The following is a 27,419-nucleotide window of genomic DNA, read 5'->3' as shown; positions in this document are numbered from 1 at the left end:
GTGAAGTCAGACACTTGAGGGGGAGTGTGAACACAAAGTGAGGGATGCTTTGTGGAGTGTGAAACAGGAATTCAGCGACCCCATGGGGAGTGTTACACATGAAGTCAGAGTTGAGAGGGGTAGTGTGACACACGAAGTCAGGATGCCATGGGGACTGTCACACACAAAGTCAAATGGGCCAGAGGGATGTGAACATGATGTCAGAGATGCAATGTGGAGTGTTACACACGAGCTCAGAGATGACAGTTGGATTGTTACACATGGAGTCAGAAACTCCATGTGGTGAGTTACACACAAAGTTGATGATGCAATGGGGAGTATGACACACAAAGTCAGACACTCAAGCTGCAGTCGTGTGTGATACTTGAAGTCAGTGATGCTACAGGGATTGATACTCATGAAGGCAGAGATGCCAGCGGGAATGTTTTAAACACGAAGTTATTGTCGGTGGAAGGAGAGTGAAGCATGAACTCAGAGACACCAGAGGGAATGTGACAAACAGAAAAGAGGCCAAGGGGTGTGTTACACACAAAATCAAAGACAACATGGTGAGTTGATACATGAAGTCAGGGAGGCCAGGTGGAGAGTGACATACAAATACAGTGGTGGCAAGGGGATTGTTATATGAAATCATGATGTCATAGGGTGAGTGACACACAAAGTCAGAGTCACAAGGTGTAATGTGATACATAAGGTCTGAGACAGCTCAGTGATTGTTATACACGAAGTTATGATTTCAGGAGAGTGTGACACATGATGTCCCAGATGCCAAAGGGAGTGTGACATGTGATGTCAGAGATGCCAGGGGAATTGTGACACAGGAAGTTAGAGGCGCAAGAAGATGTGTTACAGAGTCAGAGATGCCCAAGGGTGTGTGACTCGTGAAGTTAGAGACACCTGTCAGATTGTCACATATTAAGTCAGAGACACAATGGTGAGCATTATAGTCAAAGTCAGAGACACCAGGGGTAGTGTGACACAGGAAATCAGAGACACCAGTGTGAGTGTTACCCAAGAAGTCTGAGACTTCACAGGGGAGTGTTAGACTCAAAGGCAAAGACAACAGAGGGAGCATTACACAGAAAGATACGCCAAGTGGTGTTTTGCACAAGAAGTCAGAGACTCCAGGGTTTATGGTACACATAGAGTCAGAAACGCCACATGGTGTGTTCCACAGAAATCCACGATGCCAGAGGCAGTGTGGCACATGATGTCAGAGACCCAAGTTGCAGTGTGACACACCAAGTCAGCAACAAGTGGAGTGTGAAACATGAACACAGAGACATAAGGGGAGGAGTGACACATGAAGTCAGGGATGCCACCAGTTATTTTACACAAGGAAGCAGAGATGAAGTGGGGAGTGGCATACACGAAGTCTGGGACGGCAGTTGGAGTGTGACACATGAAGACAGAGACACCAGGTGGATTGTGAAACAAGTGCAAGATGTAATGATGAGTGTTATACTCAAAATCAGAGATGCCAGGGGTAGTGTGACACAGGAAATCAGAGATGTCAGTATGAGTGTTACAAAAGAATTGTGAGACTCCACAGTGGATGTCAGAGATGCCAGGTGGAGTTTGACAGGTGAGATCCTTGATGCCAAAGGGATTGTGACACACCAAGTCAGAGATGCCATGAGGCTGTTCCACATGAATTCTGAGATGACATGTGGAGTGTGATATGCCTTCTCAAAGAAGATAGGCAGCATGTGACACGAAGACAGAGATGCCATGGGGTGTGTTACACACCAAATCTGAGACTGCAGGTGGAGTGTGAAACAAAGTCAGAAACAAAAGGTGTAATGTTACATAGGAAGTCAAAAACACCAGGGCATGTGTTACACATGAAGTTGGAGATGCCTGGGGATTGTTATACACCAAGTCAGAGATGCCAGAGGGAGTGGGAAATATGAAGTCAGAGACACCAGGGGAATTGTGACACACGAAGTCAGGGATGTCACAGTGAGTGTTACACAATAAGTCGGAGATGACAGGGGGAGTGTGACACACAAAGTCAAAGACACCAAGGGGAGCACAGCACACCAAGTCAGAGACAACTGGGGCAATGTGACACACGAAGTCAGACACTACTGGCCAAGTGTGATCTTCAAAGTCAGTGATGCTTGGGGAATGTTCCACACAAATTCAGAGATGCCAGAGGTAGTGTTATAAACGGAGTTAGAAATGTCAGTGGAAGTGTGACACAGGAAGTTATAGATGGCAGGGACACAGTGACACACAAAGTCGGAGAGGCCAAAGGGATTATGAAACAAAATCAGAAACGACAGATGGAGTGTTCAAGAAGTCAGAGATGCCAGGGTGAGTGTTACACATGAACTCAGCTACACTAGGGGGTTGTTACACACGAATTATGAGATACCAAGTGGAGGGTGACACACGAGGCTAGAAACACCAGGGTTAGTGTTACACAGGAAGCCAGAGACAGCAGGGTGTGTGTGAAATATGAAGTCAGAGATGGCATGGGCTCTGTGACACACGAAATCAGAGCCACCATGGTGAGTCTTTCTGTTGAAGTCAGATACAACAGGGGAAGTGTTACTCATGAAATCAGAGATGCCACATGAACTGTTACGAATTCAGAACACAATGGAGAGTATGTCACACAAAATCCATGATGCCAGTGGGAGTGTGACACACGAAGTAAGAGATAATACGGTGAGTGATACACTCAAAGTCTCAGATGCCAGGGGGATTTTGACACACAAAATCAGAGCCTCCGGGGTGAGCATTACATCAGAAGTCTGAGACGCCACAAGGCAGTGTTAGACGTGAAGGCAGAAATGCCACAAGGAGTGTCACACAGGAAGTCAGAGACACTAGGGGGAGTATACCACACAAAGTCAGAGATGTCACATGGAGTGTTACGCATGCTGTCACAGACGCCATGGGGAGTGTTACACAAGAAGTCAGAGAAGCCAGGGGAAGTGTTGTACACAGAGTCAGAGAACCAGATAGTGGGTGACTCATGAAATCAGAAAAGACGGGGATTGTGATGCACAAAGCCAGAGAGTTGAGGGGGAAATGTTACAAATGAAGTCAAGGACACCATGGGTTTAGTGACACGAATGCAGAGATGACATGGGCATTATGGCACGGATTTAGAGGGGGCCTGGGGGTGTTTTATGCATGGAAATAATGAGACCTTGGGGAGTGTTACTCACTAAGTTAGAGATGACAGGTGGAGTGTGAAACATGAAGTCAGAGCCTACAGGTGGAGTATTAAACATGAAGTTAGAGACACCAGGGGAAGAGTTATATATAAAGATAGAGATAGCATTGGAAATCTTACACAGGAAGTTATAGATGACGGGGAAGTGTGATGCACATACTCAGAGACACAAAAGGGGCTTGTGACACACGAAGTCATAGACATCGTGGGGTGATTTACAAACGAAGTCATACACGCCAGGCAAATGTGACACTCGAAGTCAGGGATGCCAGGAGGAGTCTTCCACATAAATTCCGAGACACCAGGTTGAGATTGATGCATGAAGTCACAGGCGCCATGGGGATTGTGACACACGAAGTCAGAGATGCCAGGTGGAGTTTCACACATGACATCAGAGATGCCAGGGTGATTGTTACACGTGAACACAAAGACACAATTTGCACTGTTACACACGCAGTCTGAGAGGCCAGGGGTGGTGACGCATGAAGGCAGAAACACCAGTGGTAGTGTTACACAGGAAGTCACATACATCAGGGAGTGCGTGACACACAAAATCAGAGATGCCAATGGGGAGTGTTATGCATAAAGTGAGAGACAACGGGGGAGTGTTATAGAAAATGTCTAAGATGGCAGTTGGAGTGTTACACATGAAGTTATAGATGGCAGGGAGAATGTGAGCACAAACTCAGAGACACGAGAGGAAGTGTGACACACAAACTCAGAGATGCTTGGTGGTTACACACACAGTCTGAGACACCAGTGGAAGTCTGACACAGCAAGTCAGAATCAGGAGGGGTAGTGTTACACAGGAAGTCAGAGACATCAGGGTATGTGTGACAGAAGAAGTCATATATCCCACATGAAGTGTGACACATGAAGTGTGACACATGAAGTCAGAGATGACAGGTGGATTGTCAGACACGAAGTCAGAGGCGAAATGTAGTGTGTTACACAAGAAATTACATATGCCAGGAGGAGTGTTGCACACGATAACAGACTCTACGTGGAGTGTTACACATGAACTAAGAGAAACCACATGGAGTGTGACATGAAATCAGAGACACCATTGGTATTGTTACACAAGAAGTGATAGATGGCAGGGGAGTGTGATGCACCTACTCAGAGGAAAAAGGGGGAGTGTGAGACATGATGTCACAGATGCCAGGAGCAGTGTGACTCATGATGTCAAGACAACAAAGGGAGTAGGACAGAGGAAGTCATAGATGTCACTTGGAATTTTACTCATGACGTCAGAGATACAAAGGGGAGTGTTACACACGAACCCAGAGACACAAAGGGGATTGTTACACATGAGTCTGAGACACCAGGGAGTGTGTGGCACATGAAGTCAGAAACACCAGGAATAGTGTTACACGGGAAGTGAGAGAGAACAGGGAGTGTGTGACACATGCGTCAGAGATGTCACATGGAACTTTTATGAACAAAGTCAAAGACACCAGGGTGAGTGCTATAGAGGAAATCAGAGATGACAAGAGGAGTGTCATACTAGAAGTCAGAGACACCAGGAGGAGTGCTACACATGATGTCAGTGATGCCAGGTGGAGTGTTACAAAGTTAGAGACGACAGGGTGTTGTGACACAGAAAGTCAGAGACACCTCTGTCAATGTTACACACTTAGATATGCCACGGGGTGTGTGACATACAAATTCACAAATGACTATGTCACACTCCCCCTGACATCTCGGACTTTGTGTGTAACACTCCACCTTGTGTCTCTGCCTTTGGGTTTCACATACTCCTTCACATTTCAGTTTGTGTAACACTCCCCGTGACACGTCTGTTTTCATTTGTAAGACTCCACCTGGTGTCTATGACTTCCTGTGTAATACCACAGGTGTCATCTCTGACTGGTGTGTAACACTACCCTTGGGGTCCCTGACTCTATTTGTAACAAACCACATGACGTTTGTGCCTTCATGTCTAATGTTGCTGCTGGTATCTCAGACTTCGTGTGTAACACTCTCTGTGTAGTCTCAGAGACTGGTTGTAACATTCCCCAAGGTGTCTGTGACGTCATGTGTAGCACTCCATGTGGACTCTCTGACTTCATGTGTCACTGCCCCTGGAGTCTTTGACTACATCTGTAACACACCATGTGATGTTTCTGCCTTCGAGTGTAATGCTTCCCTGTGGCATCTCAGTCTTCTTGTGTAAGAGTAACCCTGGTGGCTCTAATTCCATGTGTCACCTCCTGGCATCTCTGACTTTGTGTGTAACAAACACCATTGCATCTCTGGCTTCATGTGTAACACTACCCCTGGCAACTGACTTCTTGTATCATAATCTTCATGATGTCTTTGATTTTGTGTTTCACACTCCCTGTAGTCTTGACTTCATGTGTCACACTCCCTGTTTTGCTTCTGAGTTCATGTGTCACACTCTGCCTTGCATCTGTGACTTCATGTATCACACAATCTCTGTAGTTTCTAACTTTGTGTGTAACATAACCAGTGGGGTCTCTGACTTCATGTGTCACACTGCCGCTTGTGTCTCTGAGGTCATCCATCACACTCCCCCTTTTGTCTCTGACTTCATGTAGCACTCTGCAACTTGTGTCTCTGAATTCCTGTGTCAAACTCACCCTGGAGTCTTTTTTTTTTTTTTGGAGTAAGATTAGCCCCGAGCCAACATCTGCTGGCAATCCTTCTCTTTTTGCTGAGGAAGACTGGCCCTGAGCTAACATCCATGCCCATCTTTCTCCACTTTACATGTGGGACGCCTACCACAGCATGGCTTGCCAAGTGGTGTCATGTCCGCACCTGGGATCAGAACGGGTGAACTCCAGGCTGCCAAAGTGGAACATGCAAAATTAACTGCTGCACCACCAAGCCAACCCCTCCCTGGTATCTTTGACTTCGTGTGTCACACTCCCCCTGTTGTTGCACACTTCTTGTGTAACACACCACATGGCATCTTTGACTCCATGTAACACTCCTTCTGGTGTCTCTGACTTCATGTATAACATTCCATGTGGTGTTTCTGACTACGTGTGTAACACTCCACGTGGCATTTCTCCCTTTGTGTGTTACACACACATGTCATCTTGGACTTAGTGTGTAACTCTTTGCATGGTGTCTCTGACTTTGTGCATAACACTCCCCTTGGTATCCTTGTTTTCATGCATAATACACCCCCATTGCGTCTCTGAATTCATGTGTTATACTCCCTCTGTCATCTCTGTATTCATGTGTCACAAAACCCCTGGTGTCTTTGAGGTCATATATAACACTCCTCCTCATGTCTCTGAGTTTGTGCATTGCACTCCCCCTGTGTTCTCCGATTTCTTATGTTACTCTCTACCTGTTGTCTATGACTCTGTGTAACACTTCCCATGGCATCTATCGCTTCATGCATAACACTCCCGCTGTAATCTCTGGCTTCAAGTGTAACACTTCCTAGTGGTGTCTCTGACTTTGTGTGTCAATCTCTCTGTGGTGTCTCTCACATTTTGTGTAACACTCCACCTGTGGTCCCTGACTTCTTATCTCTCACCCTTACATCTCTGTTTTTGTGTTTCACTCCCACTGTGTCATCTATGACTTCATGGGTAACACTGCACCTGGCATCTCTGCCTTCGTGTATAACACACCTCCACATCATCTCTGAATTCATGAGTAATACTCTCCAGGGTGCTGAGTTTGTGTGTAACACTTCCTCTGGCATCAGTCACTTTGTGTGTAACACTCCACATGACATCTCTTACTTCCTGTTTCACAGTCCCCCATCATCTCTGACTTTGTGTGTAACACCCCAAATTGCCTCTTTGACTTCGTGTGTAACACTCCCCCAGGCATCTCTGAGTCTGTGTGTAACTCAACCCCTGGTTTCTCTTATGTGTGTAATAATCCACATGCTGTCTCTGACTTCATGTTTCACAGTCACCGTGGCATCTCTGATGTGATGTGTAACACTTTGTCTATTCTCTCTGAATTCGTGTCTAACACTCTCCCTGGTGTGTTTCACCTCATACATAATACTGTTGCATGGCGTCTCTCATTTTGTGAGTAACACACTCCTTGGTGTCATTTATTTCATGTGTCACACTCTACCTGTGGTCTCTGATTTCTTGTGTCCCAAAACATCTGTCATCTCCGATGTCGTTTGTCATTCTACCCCAGGTTTCTTTGACTGCATTTGTAACAATCCCCCTGGTGTCTCTGACTTCATGTGTCAGACTCCCACTGGTGTCTGTGACTTAGTGTGTCACAACCCCTGCATCATTGACTTCACGTATAACAACCCCATGTCATCTCTGAATTCTTGTCTCACACTCCACATGGCATCCCTGACTTTGTGTTTCACACTCCACCTGGCATCTCTGAATTCGTGTGTAAACACCCCATGGTGTCTCTGACTTCATGTATAACTCTCACAAAGACATCACTGACTTTGTGTGTAACACTCCCCTGGCATTCTCTGACTTCATCTGTCATAGTTCCCCTGGAGTCTCTCATTCTTTGTGACCTATCATGTGCCCTCTCTGGCTTCTTCTGTAACACTTCCCCTGGCATCTCTGGCTGCGTGTGTACCACTCCCCATAGTGTCTCTGACTTTCTGCTTCACAATCCCCCTAGTGTTATGAAGGAAGTCAGAGATGCCCTGGGGTTTGTGACAAAGTAGTCAGAGTCACCGGGAGCATGATACAAACAAAGTCATGGAGGTGTGTAATGTGAATTGTTACACACGAGGTCAGAGAGACAAGGAGGACTATAATACATGAAGTCAAAGATACGATTTGGAGTGTTAAACATAAAGTCAGTGATGCAAGGGGACTGTTACACATGAACTCAGGACACAAGTGGGATTTTTACACAGGAATTCTGAGATGCCAGGGGGAATGTGACACAGGAAGTCAGAAGCACCAGGTGTAGTGGTACACAGGGAGTCAGAGTCACAAGTATGTGTGACATTCAAAGTCAGAGATGCCACAGCAAGTGTGACACGAAGTTAGATACACTATGGGAAGCATGACACATGAAGTCAGAGCCATGAAAGACAGTGTGACACATGAACTCAAAGATACCAGGTGGAGTTTTAAATATGATGACAGAGATGACAAGTGGTGTGCTACACACGAACTCAGAGACAAAAGGGGTATTGTTACACACAAAGTCTGAGATGCCAGGGGGTGAGTTACATACGAAGTCGGAGATGCCAGGATGATTGTGATGGGTGAAGTCAGATACGCCATGGGGAGTGTCACACACGAAGTCAGAGATGCCAGCAGGTGTGTTACGAATAAAGTCAGAGACAAAATTTGGATTATTAGCCACTGTCAGAAATGAAGGCATAGTGTAACACACGAATTCAGACACACCAAGAGGGTGTGTTACACAAAGAGAGACACTAGATAGATTGTTACACACGAATTCATAAATGACAGGGGGATTGTGAATCAAGAAGTCAGAGACTTCAGAGGTAGCATTAAACATGAAGTCACAGATGCCACGAGGAGTGTTACACACATAATCATCAACACCGAATAGATTCTGAACACACAAAATCAGAAACAACAGGGGAATTGTGAATCATGAAATCAGAGACGAATGGTGGAGGGTTACACTTGAAAGCAGAGATGCCGGAGGAGAGCTACAGAAGAAATCAGAGACTAGAGGGCGAGTGTTACACACAACGTCAGGGGCACTAAAAGAAGTGTGACATAGGAAGACAGTGATGCAACTGGGAAATGATGAACAAGAAATCAGAAACGACAGGGGGAGTGTTATCCACAAAGTCAGAGATCCCACGTGAAGTTTTACACAGAGTCAGATACTCCAGGTAGAATGTGACACAGAAAGTCAGAGTACAGGGTCATTGTGATGCATAAAGTCAGAGACGTCAAGTGGAGTGTTTATGCATGAAGTCAAAGACATCAGGGGGTTACTGACACACGAAGTCAGAGACAACAGGTGTAGTGTGACATACCAGGTCAGAGACACAGCAGGGACTGTGACACACAAAGTCAGAGACGACAGGTGGATTGTGACAAACAAATTCAGAGGTGACAGGGTGAGTGTTACACACTAAGTAAGAGATGCCACAGAGCATGTTACAAATGAAGTCAGAGACACCAGGGGGAGTATTACGCATGAATTCAAAGACACCATGTGCAGTGTTATGCATGAAGTCAAAGACACCAGGGGAGTGTAACAAGCAAGTCAGAGACAACAGTGGAAGTGTGACACATGAAGTCAGACATGTCACAGGTGACTGTTAAATACAAAGTCAACAGACAACAGGGAGAGTTTTACTCATGAAGAGAGAGATGCCATGGAGGAGTGCTACCCATGAACTGAAAGATAACAAAGGGAGTGTTACACATGAAGTCACACAAGACAGTGAGAGTGTGACACACGTCAGAGATACCATAGGGGAGTATTACACACGAAGTCAGTCACATCATGGTATGTATGGCACATGAAGTCATAGACAACAGGTAGAGTTTGACACACGAAATCAGATATGTCAATCAGAGTGTTACACACAAAGTAGAGACAACAGGGGGAGAGCTGCACAAGAAGTCAGAGAGGCCACTGGGGAGTGTTAGGCATGAAGTCAAAGACACCAAGGGAAATGTTATGCAGGATGTCACAGACGCCATGGGGACTGTGACAAACCATCTCAGAGATGAAAGGTTGAATGCAACACATGAAGTCAGAGACACCACTGGTAGTGTTACACATGATGTCAGAGGTGTCAGGGGGTGTGTGACACATGAACTCAGAGATACCACGTGTAGTGTTACACACAAAGTGAGAGATACTGTGGGAGTGTTACACATGAAGCAGGGCAAACCAGGGGTTGTTTTACACACGAAGTCAGAGAGGCTATGTGGAGTGTTACAGGTGATGTCATAGATGACAGGAGGACTGTGACACAGAAATTGAGAGATGCCAGTGAGAGTGTTACCCACAAAGTCTATGAAGTCATGGGTAGTGTGACACATGAACTAAGAGACACCAAGTGGGGTGTTACACATGAAGTCCAAAATGCCATGAGGGAGGGTTAACATGAAGGCAGAAATGGCATGTGGAGTTTACACATGAAGTCAGGGACGACAGGGGCATTTTTACACACAAAGTCAGAGATGCCGGGGGACTGTTACACACAAAGACAGTGTGGAGAGAGTGAAGTCACGGACACCAATGGTAGTGTTACACACCAAGTCCAAGATGACAGGTGGAGTCTTGTGCATAATGTCAGAGGAGCCAGGTTGAGTGTTACACGTGAAGTAAGAGACCCACAGGGAAGTGCTATCCACAATGACATAGACGACAGGGGGAGTGTTACACGAATTCAGAGAGACCATGCTTACAGTTACACAAGAAGTCAGATATGACAGGTGGAGTGTTACACACAACTTGAGAGACATCACAGGGAGTGTGACACACGAAGTCAGAGATGACATAGGGAGTGTTATGCATGAAGTCACAGACACCATGGGGAGTGTTACACACAGAGTCAAAGATGCCAGGTGGAGTGTGACACTCAAAATCAGAGATGAGAGGCTGATTGTCAGACATGATTCAGAGATGCCATGAGGTGTGTGACACACAAAGTCAGATAGACCACTGAGAGAGTGATGCAAGAATTCAGAGATGCTAAGGGAGTGTGACACATTAAATCAGAGATGCCAGGGCAAGTGTGACTCACAATCTCAGAGACAACGGGGGAGTGTCACACATAAAGTCAGAGATGCCGGGGGAGTGCTACACATGAAGTTAGAGACAGCAGGGGGAGTGTTACACACATTTAGTGTTACACGGGAAGTACAAGACAAAAGCAGATTGAGACATAGGAAATCAGAGACTCCAAGGGGTGTGTTACACATGACATCAGAGTCACCATGTGAAGTGTGAGATGAGATGACAGAGACACAAGGGGAATGTGACATACAAAGTCAGAGACCACAGGTGAAATCTGAATTGTGAAGTCAGAATCACCAGGAACAGTGTTAAACAGGAATTCTGAGACACCAGGGAGCGTGTGATTCATGAAGTTAGAGATGCCACATGTAGTGTTACTCATGGTGTCACAGATGCCAAGGGAGTGTTACACACAAAGTCAGAGACACCATTGGGAGTGTTACATGTGTCGATGAAAATAATCCATAACCAATCTATAAATGAAAATTTGGGTGAGTTTATTCTGAGCTTAAATCTGAGGATTATAACCCGGGGCCTTTCTTCCTGAAGGAAGAAAGGGCACCAAAGAAGTGGGGTGCACAGACTGGTTATATACCCCCAGGGAGGATGTTTCACATAGGATTGAAATGTCCCTTTTACAATAGTCGTGAGACTGCTCTGTCGGCACAGCGATTGCTGGAAACAGCAGGTAGGTCTTCTGCCTCAGTGAACGCCACAGGGTGGCAGTCTGTTGTCTCCAGCTGAGTGGTGACAGGTGAGCTGGGTGGTCAAAGGTGAGTGCAGCAATCAGTTCCTAGCCTAAGGAAAAATGCTTATCCTTAAGGAAATGCTAATGTGCGGGGAAGTTACATCTTTATCTCAAGGGCCTTTGTTCTGGCCATAAGAAATGTCTAAGTGGATATACAATGCGTGCTCAACAGCCACGGTCAGGTCCTTTTGGAAAAAACAAAGTCAGGCCGAATTAGGTTTATACCAAATGACTTCCTCATATACTCCAATATATCCTATTGCTTGCCATTTTTATTTGTCATTTTCCCCTTTTGATCTCTAATCTTTCGATAGAAAGCATTGATGATCAAAACATTGTCCCTCAGCGCCAGGGTGGCTGCTGCCTGCCCTGGGTCCATCATGTCCCTCGGTGCTAGACTTTTATTTCATTTATTTGCCTAGTCGTCCACATTGGGGGAAATAGTGGACAAGCATAGAGTTATATGTATATTAACAGAGGAAGCATTTCATATGTCATGTAATTTCCAATTAATTTTAGATTGTTGCGCAAACATTGTATATGTGCTTTTTACGACACTTCACATTTACATTGTATATGATTATAGGAAAAGCACAGTAACGATAATAACTCAGAATTTTTAAAAGGATTAGTCTGAAGTGAATTCTTAGTCATAGTCCCTTTCAGAAAAGGAAATTTGTCCAGGGTTATAAGACAGATCGACCATCTCAAGCCATAGAGCAATCACTACTCTAGTTTGTATGCTACTCTTACAACACTGAGTAAAGAAAACAATTAGTTTTAATATTATGACCAGTACAAGGATTCCAAATAATGGAAATAAGAATTCCAATCCGGATCGAAAAAGGGAACTGATACTGAAAAGGGAGCCAACGAAACAAATCAAACTAGGTGCAGGATCGCATAAGGCATCCACCTGCTTCTTCATGTGCTTTAGCAGAGAGGACACATTGGAAGATTCATGACCTATCAAAGCACAGCATCCAGTCTGAATGATTGTATATGTACCTCCTTGGGATGCAGTAATAATGTCTAAAGCCATTCTGTTTTGAAGGACAGCCCTTCTCATTAAACACATTTCAGTATTTGAATAAGGTTATTCCTGCTTGACTATCATTAAGGGCTTCTTGAGTAAATTTAGTCAGAGCTTCCAAATGTAATAATGGCATCTTTTAGCCCCAAAGAAGAAGCAAATATAGTTGAAAATATAGCCATACCAGTGGAACACTGAACAAGCCCATTTGGCCTTAAAGAGAGGAAGACTGACACCAGGTTTTAACTCAGCCTGACTCCTTCCCTGCTTTTAAAGGAAACTCAGGGTGAAGTGTTTTAGCCATCCAGGCAGTAGCTAAGGCCAAAGATTTGTTCCACATAACCACTGAGTTCCATTAGGAGTCACTTGATATATTCCTGGCCTTCAAGACAAGTCTATTCCAAATTAATCACTTTAAGTATGATAGCATTTCAAACAAATTATAAAATAGGTATACAGTTTAAGCATAACAAATGTTTAAATGAGGAGATATAAGGTTGGGAATACAGGCCTGGTCTGGAGTCTTGGGACAGCTGTCTACAAAAGATGTCGTCTTCTTCTCCTCCTGGTTTGGTCCTTTTCAACAGGGCTGCAAAGAGTCTTATTTGATGTCTCTTTCAATAAATAAATTCTTCAGGTTACAGTCCATGATCCTTAAGTTCTGGGACTTCTCTGTGAAAGAATCAGCTACAAATCTTTCATTTCTTTTAAGCACCACAATAAGACCATGAAAACAATGTAATACATCCCTTAAGCAAAGCTGGTTCATATATTTCTTCATTTAATTGCGTAGGCTGTTATATTATTTAAAAAGGAGACAGCCGATGTTTACAAAAAGTATAGATCTAAGATCAAAGAGCACTAGCATAAGAGCTTTTGGCAGCGAGTAAATGCTTCTGAAAGCTTGTCAATTAAGTTCTAGTTGTGCCATTAGTTTTACCAGTCCTGAGGATTGAGGATGGTAAGCGCAGTGGAAATGCTGCAATATTGGCCAAACATTACAAACAGATTTGAGTTCCCCAGTCACTATGTAACTCAGTAGGAATTCCCCAAAGAGGAATTATCCTCTCTAATAGTAATTTACCTACTGTTAAAGCCATTGCTCTTCTGCAAGGAAAGGCCTCAAAACAATGTGAGAACATGCAGATCATTACAAGACATATTTATCCTTGAGATGGTGGCATTTGGACAATGTCCAATTGTCATACCTCAAAGGGTACCTTAGGAAGGGAAAGTGGCCTTGTGACCCAAGGAGTGGGTTTCTTATTGGGCCCGAGCCACATCTGCGAGGGGGTGTCAAAAATTCCCCCTTTTGACTGCCATATCTGCTTATCTTGTTCTGTGGCAATTTCTGGAGCCGGTAGAAGGAAATCTTTTACTGAGTTAGCAGAGTTAACAGAAAGTAGCAGGCATTCTTGAGGCTGGACAGCACATCCAGTTTGATAACATCCTCACTTATCATTTAAGTAAGACTCATTTGTAAACCAAATTAAACAATAGATTGTGGTCCTGGTCTTCTCTCTCTTGTGATGTTGGAAGCAAGGTAACAAGGTTAATGGTTAGAGCAAATTATAAATTAGTTCCTGCGTCCAGGGGGCAGGTAATCAAGAAGACTTCTAGATGTCAGAGTCAAAGCATCTTTTGCAGCTTGAAAGGTCTCTGATGATGTCATCGGGCATTCAGGTATCTTTTTGAGTGGCTTACAGCTTACACAGCAACAGATAGGAATCTCTCTTAAGTTTTTATTAAGTCATTCAGCTTCAGTTTGAAAGGTTTCAGGAAAAAGAGCAGGTTCAATTCTCAATGATTCCAAACGAAAATGAAGGAGAAAATTGAAAACATTCATTTGGAGATTTGTAACCAAATATTTCAGCAGAATTGAGGGTCCGGTTCAGTTCACAGGTAGAAAAAAAAAGCCTCAAAGACAATTAACAGAACTAGGATCCAACATCCACAAATATGTATTTTAGTTTCTCACTGAAGCATAATTCTTCTCTCTAAAATCACCCTCATTTTTACCAAAGATAGCCAAATTAAGACTAATTGGTTTGCAAAATAAGTTTAGTTTCAAGAAACTTGGCCTGGTTATTTACATAAGTGCAGCAAGAATAGCAGTTGATCATATAGGCTCTTAAATCTGCTTTGCTGGAATTTTTTTATGAGGAATCTCAGATTGAACTTTAAAGACCTCTCGAGGCCAGGAAAGCCAAGCCAAGGACTTGCCGTCAGATTTTGCCTGCAGTACCTACAGATTTGGGTGGATTCTTCTCTTCTTGAGGTCCCCCAAAATATTCCGAGGTTCCTCACACCTGCCAGATAAGCAAGCTTCCTTACTTACCGGGTAAGATTGCTGGAATCTCTCTGTAAAGCAAGGTACCAGGCCCATATTTCCAAGTGGCTTTATTTCCAGAAAGTCAACCTTATTCCTCAAACGCAGTATTGCTATATCCGAGTCTGTATGTTTCTCTCAAATATGACATTCCAGTCAAAGTTTTGGCAAGATAACCAATGTGTCCTGTTATAAGGAGAACACATTCTTATTGAACTTATGCAAATAACTGTATTGCCATGAAATAACCATACTCACAAAGAGTTTCCAAATTCTGGAGGGATCAGGTAGGGAGAAAAAGATAAATGTTTCAGTTTTGCTCACAAAGGTATAATTTCACCAAATTGCTATAAGTCATAGCACAAGAGAAAAGAGAAAACGATTTCCTTAAATATGAGAAAACAAAACAACACATCAAAACTCAACAATATTTCAAACAGAAGTCATAAAAAGTCATAGTCATCCTCATCAGTTCACACAGTCCTGTATAATTGATTACTGAGCTTAATCTCCTGTTAGCAGATTTATGAGGTTATCATTTTCTCCATTAGATTTCTGTAGTTTCTTACCCAGTTCAGTTCTGTGATCTGAAAGTTTATCAGAAACCTGTAATCCAGAGTAAGTGTCAGAGTCTTTTCCATGAATGTCTCTGAAGATGAGACATATTTGCAAATGTAAAAAGCATCAGAGTAAAACAACTGACTGTAAACAACAAAAGACTTAAAAATGACAATTGACAGAGAAACTTATTATTTCTGATATACACCACCTTAAAATAATATTTAGAATTACGGCTTATAGCCAGGACAGATCAGAATTTTAGGAATGTTATATAGTTTTCAAAACACTTATATCAGTAACATTTACTCATATAATACCACTTAAGAAAGATTATCATCGCTCATCTGACAATGCTTCCAATGACATTTGACAGACAAATTAAGCCTAATTAGTTTAGAATCTTCCACCTTATAGGATGAGAGAGCAAATTTTTTCTGTGAAGTCTCAGGGGCCCTCTGACAATCCTCAGAGAAACTCTCTTCCTTCATTCAGGTCGAAGGAAAACCTTTATTTAGGACTTGAATATTTTTTTTGAGAGAAAAGCTTGTCAAAAATATCAAAAGGTTTTTAAAACACTTATTTAAACAATGCTCACTGTGAAACAATGCTTAGGTATCAACAGCAGAAAGAACACCTTAATAGAGAGACCTCTGTCTTTTTGCATGTAGGAAACATAAACATAGATACAACAAAACATAGATCTTTTGTAAACTTACTCAGAAGGAAAAACCTTTTATAATCTCATTATCAAGAGCAGACTAAGAGTTTAAGAAAATTATCCCTTCAAGAGAGAGAGCCAAATTCTAATTTTTGTACCAGTTTACTTTTTTCATATTAAAATGCATTTACTTAATTAGATTCATTTCAATCTTAACCAACTTGACCAGGTACAAAACTCTTTTCAGAATTTCTTTCACAAACCTATAACTTTCTTTTTGCCTTCAGAATTTGTCCCATGCTTTCTTTCTTCCCTTCTAGTACAGTAGGACAAATTTATCTTTCTTAACCAATGTGGGGACCTGGAAATGGCCACCACAAGATATGTCTCTTTGGCATCAGGATTATTTGAGGCTGATTGCTTTTGATAAAGTGGGACAGGGAAGGAGGCTCTGAGGAATGGAACTTGCCCTTTGTTAGCACACATTTACATTTGTAAGGTAAATCTCTATCTGTAAAAGTTGCCTGCCTCTCTGTACCAGGAAGAAGAAAGGAGATGACCTTCTCTGTAAAAACTCTTAATCAATACCAAAGGCAAGGACTTAAAATCTGCATTTTATTGTGCTTCTCTGGTAACTGATTTCCTCCTGTAACTGACTTCCCTCCCCCTCCCAACGTTGGCATTTCTTTAAGGATTAAGCATCTTTCCTTAGGCTAGGAACTGATTGGTGAGCTCACCTGTGACCACCCAGCTCCGGACAATAGACTTGACTCCTGCTACGCCCACCGAGATAGCAGACCATTACCTGCTGTGTCCATCAAGCACTGTTGTGACGGCAATCTTGTGACTATTGTGGGAGGGACATTTCAATCACATGTGAAACACCCTGTTTGGGGGTATATAACCACTATGTGCACCCCACTTCTTTGGTGCCCTTTCTTCCTTTGGGAAGAAAGGCCCCAGGCCATGGTTCTTCATAAAGCTTTAATTTTCTCTTGCTATTCTGTCTCATGTGAATTTAATTCGTTCTCCGGCCAAACGAACCCACATTTGGGAAGAGGAAATCTCTTCCTCCCCTACAGTTTTGGTGTAGTCGGCAGGATGAAATTTCACTGGCTGGACACTGCTTGCTCCTGGACTGCTGCGGCTGAGAGATCCTGGACCCCTGACGAGAGCCGGCAAGAGGTAAGAGTTATTACCATGTCAGTCTCCTGGATCTCTGCCTGCAGGCTCCAATGGAAGCAAGAGTGGTGAGTTTTTTTTCTCTTCTAAATTTAGATTAGCAGGAGAAAATGTTGGTGAGGCTAGCTTCTCGGATTCAACGACTCTAGGATTTGAGTACTCACTGGTTGTAGATCCTTTTCCTCCCAGAGATAGACTTTTCCTTGTCTCTGTCTTTTTGTTTGTCATAAGACACAGGTGTCTCTATAAGCCTATTGTCTGGGCTTTTTGTCTTGTTCTATGTCTTCAGAGCTTGGCTTTGTGACCTTTCTGATCTCCGCCATTGGAGGATGCATGTACCGGCACGCATCTTGGCGACCAGTCAAGTAGACTGGGGTTCTGTGAAAATTTAGATGTCTTGAAGCTCGGCTCTCTTTGTCCGCCTGTGTTAGCTCTCTGGGGAGTTTGTCATAGAGGTCCCAATTGCATAAGGGGCCTTTGTCATCTCAACCTTTGTTGCTTGCCTTTACTTTCTTAGGCTATTTTTTGGAGTGAATTTTCTGGATCTCTTTTGGGGACGCCTCTTTGTCCTTGGTTAAGCTTTGTTTGAGTTCCTGTTAAGATCCTACTTGTCAATTTGGCCAGACGATGGATCATTTAAATTCGGAAAACTTCTAAATTGGGGAAAAAATTGTGAGAGCTCTCATGATAATTTTTATTGGTATCTATGAAAAAAAGCTAAATTAAAAAGGAAACACAAGAAAATGGCAACTAGGTTTAAACCCTGATTCGGGTTATAATTGAATTGGTGAAATATAAAGGTCTAAGTGTTGATAAGATTATAAAGGTTGGAATTCTTGAGCTGATTTTCTTTTTATGAAGAGGTTATATCAACTTTGCCTGAGTATGTTTTAAAACCTCTTTCTGGGAATGCTTCCTTATGCAATATTATTAGACTAAGACCTGTTAAGTCCTGGCCATGGGTCCTGTTGCCATGCTGCAGCTCTTCACTGCCCATAGGCCCTGTCCCCATGCTATTTGAATAGAGGAGTGCTACTTCCAGACCTTGAGTCCAGGAAGTCTTTCTTTTGACTCCTTGGCTTGCTGAGCCCGCTTGCTTCACCGGCTTGTGAGCTCAAATTCTAGTTTTCCTTGTGCCTTTCTCTTTTTCAAGGATGGATCTAAATTAACTGCTCCATTGGGAACCTTCTCAAACAGCTGTATGAATCCACGTTTGCTGCCCATGGCTACTCTATGGGGCAAATTGTGGCATTCAGCCTGAAGAGAATCAGTACCTTAAGCCTGAGGGTGATGGAAAATGAATTAATCCATTCCTTCCTGACTCTACCTCTAATAGACAAATTTTACATGGGCATGGGTCGGCAACTTAAGTCATTTGGACAGCCGCCAATCTCCAAGACTCTTATGGAACGTTTCTTTTCCTAAGGCTGGATTGGGATCCCTTCCTGTGGCACCTGACCACTCTCTGAACTGCGTGAAAGTCCCAATCGGGACTCCAGTTCAAGGCAAGTACCAAACTCTAACCTTTGGTTGAGCATGGGTACCCCTTCTTGGGAGAACGGCTCCAGGATGCAATTGGGTAGAATGTCCCCCAGACCAGCGGAAAAATTCTTCACTGTTCTTTCTCTGTTCTTTTATCTTTGGGACAATTCACCTGCCACTTATGACTGCCAGGCATAATAGGGAAGGTGTGCAAGGGATGTAATGCAGAGGGACGCCCCTATCGCCCCCTGCTATAGGAACCCCACAGGCAGAATGGATAGGATACTGCCCTAGGTTTAGGAGATTTTGAAGGTAATGGACCCTTTTCTTTCCTCTCTCTTAAAGTGACAGTGACCATTTTTGGGCTCCTTTTAAGCTTTGCAATTGAGAAACCAAGAAATCTTTAAAGTGTCAAAGGCTCCACTCCTGGGAGTCCCAACTCTGGTTTCCGGGCCTGACCACCCCGGCAACCACGTGCCTTCTCTTGGCGATTGACTCCTTAAGCATTTTAGGTGGTCTACTGAATCAGTTATGACAACAGGAGACCTGTGATTTATTCTGTGAACTGTCCTGATGGTGTTGTGTGCCCCGGTACGGGAACTGCTGTGTGACCTCTATCTCGATAACCCTTGGGGAAAAGGCCATGAGGGTGAGGCCTGATCTCTTTTCCTTTGTTTGTCACCTCCTCTCTTGTCACCAAGTGGAGGTTAAGTTCAGGGTGGACCTAACCAGAACCTGGACCTTCTGTACTTAACTCTCAGCCCCAGACACAGGGAGTCCCAGCTCCAGGCCTTTGTCTCCTGCTTCCCTGCCTGGCTCACCTGTACTAGCTCAGGGACTAAGTGCCCTGGGCTAAGTGGGACTTGACTAGATCTTATAACTATGTTGATGCCTGCAGTCAGGCGCCTTTGCATCCTTTCTCTGGCTGCTGTCAGTCAGACACCAGCTTTACTACCATGGGGCCTGCCTCAAGCAGCCCCAGAGACTCACCCCTTGGGTGCATTTTAACTAGTTGGAAATGCTTTCAATTGGATGGGTTGTGCCCCAGAAACTCCAGCTTGGAGAAAACATGAGGAGTTTCTCTGTGCCTTTGTGATGTAGTTGGACAGGTAGGTCAATCTAGAATGTCATTAAGTTAAACCCAGTAACTTCCAACTGTCCTTGGAAAGTCCTTGCAAGACTGGACATACAGCTCTAGAGGCAGTTCAGATTCCACCCAGTTCCTTTATCTCAAAAAGGATTATCATCTCCCCCCGCCCCAGGAACTACTATCTAGCCCATCACTAATTACTAAGACTGAAAAAAAAAAGAGGGGAAAGGTCATAAGCTTGCCCTTGCCGAGAAAAAAAAAACTAGCATCTTGAGTGTATTCTCCACAAATATTAGTAAAAAGGCTCAGAACAAAATTCAGATTCACAACTGGGGAGCTTTATATTATTGTACCAGATTCATGGAGTGATTTTTAAAACAATAGCTGTGGAACCACTGTGTCTGTGTGTGTCTATATGTGTGTGATATTTTTAGCCCTGGGTGATATGGCCAAAACTAAGAGCTCTGTTTAATTGGCTTAAAGTAAGCGCTTACATAAATTCTAAATGTAGTAGAAATTAATCCAATGTCTTTCAAGTTAATGTGATATGGATTAATCTTTGGTTAATGAAAGTTTAAGTTTGTTGGTTTGATTAAAATGTTGGGATATGTCCTCCAGAGTTAGCACTGTATATGATGCAAATATGCAGCCTGGGTTTACTAGATTAAAATAAATAAATAAATAAAAGCTTATGTTATCCCTGTTACAAATTTGTCAGCATGATAGCTTTGAATGACAGCAAGTTTTTTCTAATGTCTCAAAGATTTTTGTGGGTAATCTAAAGATCATTATTGGGAACAAATGATTTAGATATAAATGAAATAAGAGTTTATAGATAAATTTTTAGCAATAATTATAGTTTATGGTATGTATATTTAAAATGATTTCCAAAATATTTTTGCTAACTGGAAACTTTGAAATTTTGCCAGGTTAATTTAAATGACAAAATTCGTTGAGTAACTACATCATTTCCAAATAAGATATTAGACATTAATTATTAAATGTAAGTTTGTCTACTTTTGGCTTCTTATTGCAAGGAGGCTAAAAGCGTTTGGGTCTATTGGAAAGTATGCCTCGTGTTTTATTGTAAAGTGGCATGTTTCTGGAAATTATGAAAAGTGTTTAGAATGTTCATATAAAAGACAGTTCATAATTGCTTAGTTTTTAGTTTTCACTAGGGTCTGTAAGGGTTAAAAGTTCTGATTAGCATGTAATTTAAGCTACTGGAAATTAATAAGGAAAATGTTTCTGTATTCAAGGAAAGTAAAATGTATGTTTTCAGTAAAGAGGGTATAAAGAATGGAAATATTTTGTTTGATGGGTTAAGAAAGATAAATTTGTCCTAAAGTACTAGAAAGGAAGAAAGAAAGCATGGGACAAATTCTGAATGTAAAAAGAAAGTTATAGAAGGTTTGTGAAAGAAATTCTGAAAAGAATTTTGTACCTGGTCAAGTTGGTTGCGATTGGAATGAATCTAATTAGGTAAATTGATTTTAATATGAAAAAGTAAACTGGTACAAAAATTAGAATTTGGCTTTCTCTCTCAAAAGGATAATTTTCTTGAACTATTGGCCTGCTCTAAGTCTTCTGAAAAGACAGAATCTGGTTTGTTAAAATAATTTCTTAGGTTCAGAAAAAGACAGAGGTCTCTCTATTAAGGTTTTTTGCTGTTGTCACTTTGGTTAACTATAATGAAGCATTGTTTCAGTGACCCTTGTTTTACAATGACAAAATCAGAAACCTCTTGATCTTGTTTACTTTAAGTAAGTGTTTTAAAACCTTTTGATATTTTTGACAAGCTTCTCCCTCAAAAATATTCAGGTCCTGAATAAAGGCTCTCTTTTGACCTGGATGAAGGAAGAGGATTTCTCTGGGGATTTTCAGAGGGCCACTGGGACTTCACAGAGAAATTTGATCTCTTCCTATAAGGTGGAAGATTCTAAACTAATTAGGCTTATTTAGTCTGTTAGTCTACATTGGAAGCATTGTCAGATAAAGTGATGATAATCTTTCTTAGGTGGTATTATGTGGGTAAATGTTATTGATATAAGTGTTTTGAAAATTATATAACATTCCTAAATTCTGATCTGTCCTCGCTATCAGCCATAATTCTAATTATTATTTTAAGGTGTTGTATATCACAGAAATAATAAGTTTCTCTGTCAATTGTCATTTTTGAGTCTTTTGTTGTTTACAGTCAGTTGTTTTACTCTGATGCTTTTTGCTTTTGCAAATATGTCTCATCTTCAGAGAGATTCATAAAAAGGACTCTGACGCTTACTCTGGAATACAGTTTTCTGATAAACTTTCAGATGGTAGAACTGAACTCTGGTTAAGAAATTACAGAAATCTAATGGAGAAACTGATGACCTCATAAAACTGCTAACAGAAGATTAAGATCAAGAACTGATTATACAGGACTGAATGAACTGAGGATGATTGTAATTTTTATGACTTTTATTTGAAATATTGCTGATTTTTGATGTTTTGTTTGCTCAGATTGAAGGAAATCTTTTTCTCTTGTTCTTGTGCTAACTATCACTTAGCAATTTGGTGAAATTATACCTTTGTGTGCAAACTGAAACATTTATCTTTTTCTCCCTACCTGATCCCTCCAGAATTTGGAAACTCTTTGTGAGTATGGTTATTTCATGGAAATATAGTGACAAATAAAAATGGCAAGCAGTAGGATATATTGGAGAATATGAGGAAGCCATTTGGTATAAACCTAATTCAGCCTGACCTTGTCTTTCCAAAAGGGCCTGACTGTGGCCGTTGAGCATGCATTGTATATCTGCTTTAGATCTTCCCTATGGCAAGAACAAAGGCCCTTGAGGTAAAGGTGCAACTTCCCTGCCCCTCCCAACGTTGGTGTCTCCTTAAGGATTAAGCATCTTTCCTTAGGCTAGGAACTGATTCCTGCACTCACCTGTGACTGCCCAGCTCGAGACAATAGACTTGCCTCCTGCTACGCCCATCAAGATAGCAGACCCACTACCTGCTGTGTTCATCAAGTGCTGTGCCGACAGGGCAATCTTGTGACTATTGGGGGAGGGACTTTTCAATCACATGTGAAACACCCTGTTTGGGGGTATATAACCACTATGTGCACCCCACTTCTTCGGTGCCCTTTATTCCTTTGGGAAGAAAGGCCCCGGACCATGGTCCTCAGATTTCAGCTCAGAATAAACTCACCCAAATTTTCATTTACAGATTGGTTGTGGATTAGTTTCGTTGACAATAGTTATTTGCATAAGTTCAATAAGAATCTGTTCTCCTTATAACATGACACATTGGTTGTATTACCAAGGCTTTGACTGGAATGTCATGTTTGAGAGAAACATACAGACTTGGATATGACAATACTGCCTTTGAGGAATAAGGTTGACTTTCTGGAAATAAGCCACTTGGAAATACGGGCCTGGTACCTTGTGTACAGAGATTCTGCCAATCTTACTTGGTAAGTAAGGAAGCTTGCTTATCTGGTAGGTGCAAGGAACCTTGGACTATTTTGGGGCACCTCGAGAAGAGAGGAATCCACCCAAATCTGTAGGTACTGCAGGCAAAATCCGACGGCAAGTCCTTGGCTTGGCTTTCCTGGCCTCGAGAGGTCTTTAAAGTTCAATCTGAGATTCCTCATAAAAAAATTCCAGCAAAGCAGATTTAAGCGCCTATATGATCAACTGCTATTCTTGCTGCATTTATGTAAATAATCGGGCCAAGTTTCTTGAAACTAAACTTATTTTGCAAACCAATTAGCCTTAATTTGGCTATCTTTGGTAAAAATGAGGGTGATTTTAGAGAGAAGAACTATATTTCAGTGAAAAACTATAAGACACATTTGTGGATGTTAGATCCTAGTTCTGTTAATTGTCTTTGATTTTTTTCCTACCTGTGAACTGGACTGGATCCTGAATTCTTCTGCTGAAATACCTGGTTACAAATCTCCAAACTAATGTTTTCAATTTTTTTTACCTCATTTTCATTTGGAATCATTGAGAATTGAACCTGTTCTTTTTCCTGAAGCCTTGCTAACTAAAGCTGGACAACTTGATAGAAACTTAACAGAGATTTCTGTCTGTTGCTGCGTATCCTGTAAGCCACTCAGAAAGATACCTGACTGCCCAATGACATCATCAGAGATGTTTCAAGCTGCTAAAGAGGCTTCACTCTGACATCTAGAAGTCTTCTTGACTGGCTGCCTCCTGGACTCAGGAACTAGTTTATAATTTGCTCCAACCATTAGCCTTGTTCTTCTTTTATTTCCATAGAAATACTTATCAAATACCTGATTTCTTGCTTCCAAAATATAGGCCTAACTTTGGGAGCCCACCTGCATCGCCGCCTTTTAAAATGTCTTTAGCTGGACTGATCTATTAACAGGACTAAGAAATGTGTTCAGTGAGGTGAAACAATCTACCACTCAGATTCTGGATTGTGAAACTTTTAGTTTCAAAGGCGGGACTGTGGGTACCTGGAATTGGCCACCCCAAGATATGTCTCTTTGGCATCAGGATTATTTGAGGCTGATTGCTTTTGATAAAGTGGGACAGGGAAGGAGGCTCTGAGGAGTGGAACTTGCCCTTTGTTAGCACACATTTACATTTGTAAGGTGAATCTCTATCTGTAAAAGGTGGCTCCCTCTCTGTACCAGGAAGAAGAAAAACGATGACCTTCTCTCTAAAGACTCTTAATCAATACCAAAGGCAAGGACTTAAATCTGCATTTTATTGTGCTTCTCTGGTAACTGACTTCCTCCTGTAACTGACTTCCCTCCCCCTCCCAACGTTGGCATTTCTTTAAGGATTAAGCATCTTTCCTTAGGCTAGGAACTGATTGCTGGGCTCACCTGTGACCGCCCAGCTCCAGACAATAGACTTGACTCCTGCTACGCCCACCGAGATAGCAGACCATTACCTGCTGTGTCCATCAAGCACTGTTGCGACAGGGCAATCTTGTGACTATTGTGGGAGGGACATTTCAATCACATGTGAAACACCTGTTTGGGGGTATATAACCACTATGTGCACCCCACTTCTTCGGTGCCCTTTCTTCCTTCAGGAAGAAAGGCCCCAGGCCATGGTTCTTCATAAAGCTTGTTTAATTTTCTCTTGCTATTCTGTCTCATGTGAATTTGATTCATTCTCCGGCCAGACGAACCCACAACCCACATTTGGGAAGCGGAAATGTCTTCTTCCCCTACACCGCTCTGACCTCATTTGTCATACTTGCCTTGCATCCCTGACTATGGGTGTTACTCTCCCATGTGTCTCAGATACGTGCATCACTCTCCCACTGCCATCTGTAACTTTGTGTGTAATGCTTCACTTGTCATCTCTGACATCATGTGGTACACTCACCCTCGTGTCTGTGACTTCATGTGTAACAGTCCATGTGACATTCCTGAGTTTGAGTGTGAGAATCTCCCATGATGCCTTGGACTTTTTGTGTAACACTCACCATGGAGTCTCTGTCATCTTGTTTCACAATCTGCCTGGTGTCTCTAACTTTGTGTGTCCCACTCCCTCTGGTTCTCTGACATTGTGTGTAGCACACCTTGTAGTGCTTCTGACTTCTTGTGTAACACTTCCCCTTGTTTCTATGGCTTCATGTGTCACTCTCCCCATGGCATATCTGACATTGTCACACACAGCCTGGTGTCTTTGACTTCCTGTGTAACACTACTCTTGGCATTTCTGACTTTGTGTGTCAGACTCCCTCTGTCATCTCGCACTTCGTGTGTAGCAATCCCCATGTCATCTCTGACTCCATGGGTCACATTATACCTAGAGTCTCTCATTTGGTGTGTAACACTCCCTCTAGGCTCTCTGACTTCGTATGTCACAGTTCCCCTGGCAGCTCAGACTTGCTGTGGTACATGCCATCTTTTATCTCTGACTTCACGTGTGATACTTCATGCAGCCTATCTGCCTTTGAGTGTAACACTCCTCTGTGGTGTCTCAGACTTCTTTTATGACACTCACATTGGCATCTCTGAATTCTTGTGTCAGACTCCCACTGGCTTCTCTGACTCTGAGTGTAACACTCACCATGGCACTTCTGACTTCATATGTCACACTGCCCATGGCATCTCTGGATTCACCTGTCAGACACACCCTTGTATCTCTGGCTACCTGTGTAATACTACCCCTGGTATTTGTGAATTAGTGTGTCACACTCCCCCTTGTGTCTCAGACTGTGTTTATAATAATCCCCCTTATGTGTCTGAGCTCGTGTGTAACACTAGCCCTGGCATATCTGACTTCGTCTGTATCACTACATCTGGTCTCTCTTATTTCATGTTTAACACTCCATGTGGCATCTGCACCTTCATGTGTAACTCCTCTTGGTGCTTATGAATTCGTGTGTAACCCTCCACTTGTCATCTCTGACTTCATGTGTCACACTCCACCTGGTGCACCTGACATCACGTATCAGAATCCCCATGGTGTCTCTGACTTCTTGTGTCACACTTCATCTGGTGTCTCTGAGCTCTTGCATCACATTCCCACTGCCATCTATAAATTCGTGTGTTACCCTCCAACTGATGTCTCAGACTTCATGTATAGGATTCCCCCTCTTGTCTCTAACTTTGTTCATAACACTCCTCATGGGTGTCTCAGACTTCGTGTGTCAACCACTTCCTGGTGTCTCTGAATCCCCGTGTAACACAACCCCTGGTGTTTCTGACATCGTGTGTCACACACCGTCTGGCATCTCAGACTTTGTGTGTAACCATCCACATTGTTCTCTGAGTATGTGTGTAACACTCACCTTAGCATCTCTGAAGTCGTGTCTAAAACTCCACCTGCTGGCTCTGACTATATATGTCATACTCCCACTGGCATCTCTGACTTTGGGTGTCACACTCCACATGGCATCTGTGACATCGTGTGTTACACTCAAACTGGTGTATCTGACTTCATGTGTAATACTCTCGGTAATGTCACAGAACCCTGTGTCACATTCTGCCTGGCATCCCTGGCTTCGTCTATCACACTCTATTTGTCATGTATGACATCGTGTGTAACTCACTCTGTGGCATCTGTGACTTCGTGTTTCACACTCCCATTTGTGTCTCTGAGTATGTGTGTCACACTCTCCATGCCGTCTATAACTTCATGTGTAACATTCCCAACGCCATCTCTGACTTCCTGTATATAACTCCCACTGGCATCTCGGACTTCATGTTTCACGCTGCTCTTGTAATCTCTGACTTGCTGCATGACACTCCCCCTGGTATCTTTGTTAGTGCACATAAACAGCCCCATGGCCTCTCTAAATTATTGTGTTCCACTCCCTGTGTCATCTCTGAACTCATGTGTCACTAATCCCCTGGTGTCTTCACTTCTCGTGTACATTCATCCTCACATCTCTGACTGTTGTCACAATTCCCTCGTCTTCTCTGATTTTGTGCACCATTCTCTACCTGGAGTCTCTGACTCTGTGTGTAACACTCTCCCTGGCATCTCTGACTT

This window comes from Equus asinus, chromosome 1 (assembly GCF_041296235.1).
Source record: "Equus asinus isolate D_3611 breed Donkey chromosome 1, EquAss-T2T_v2, whole genome shotgun sequence".
Taxonomy (NCBI): Eukaryota; Metazoa; Chordata; class Mammalia; order Perissodactyla; family Equidae; genus Equus; species Equus asinus.
This window is presented reverse-complemented; position numbering follows the sequence as displayed.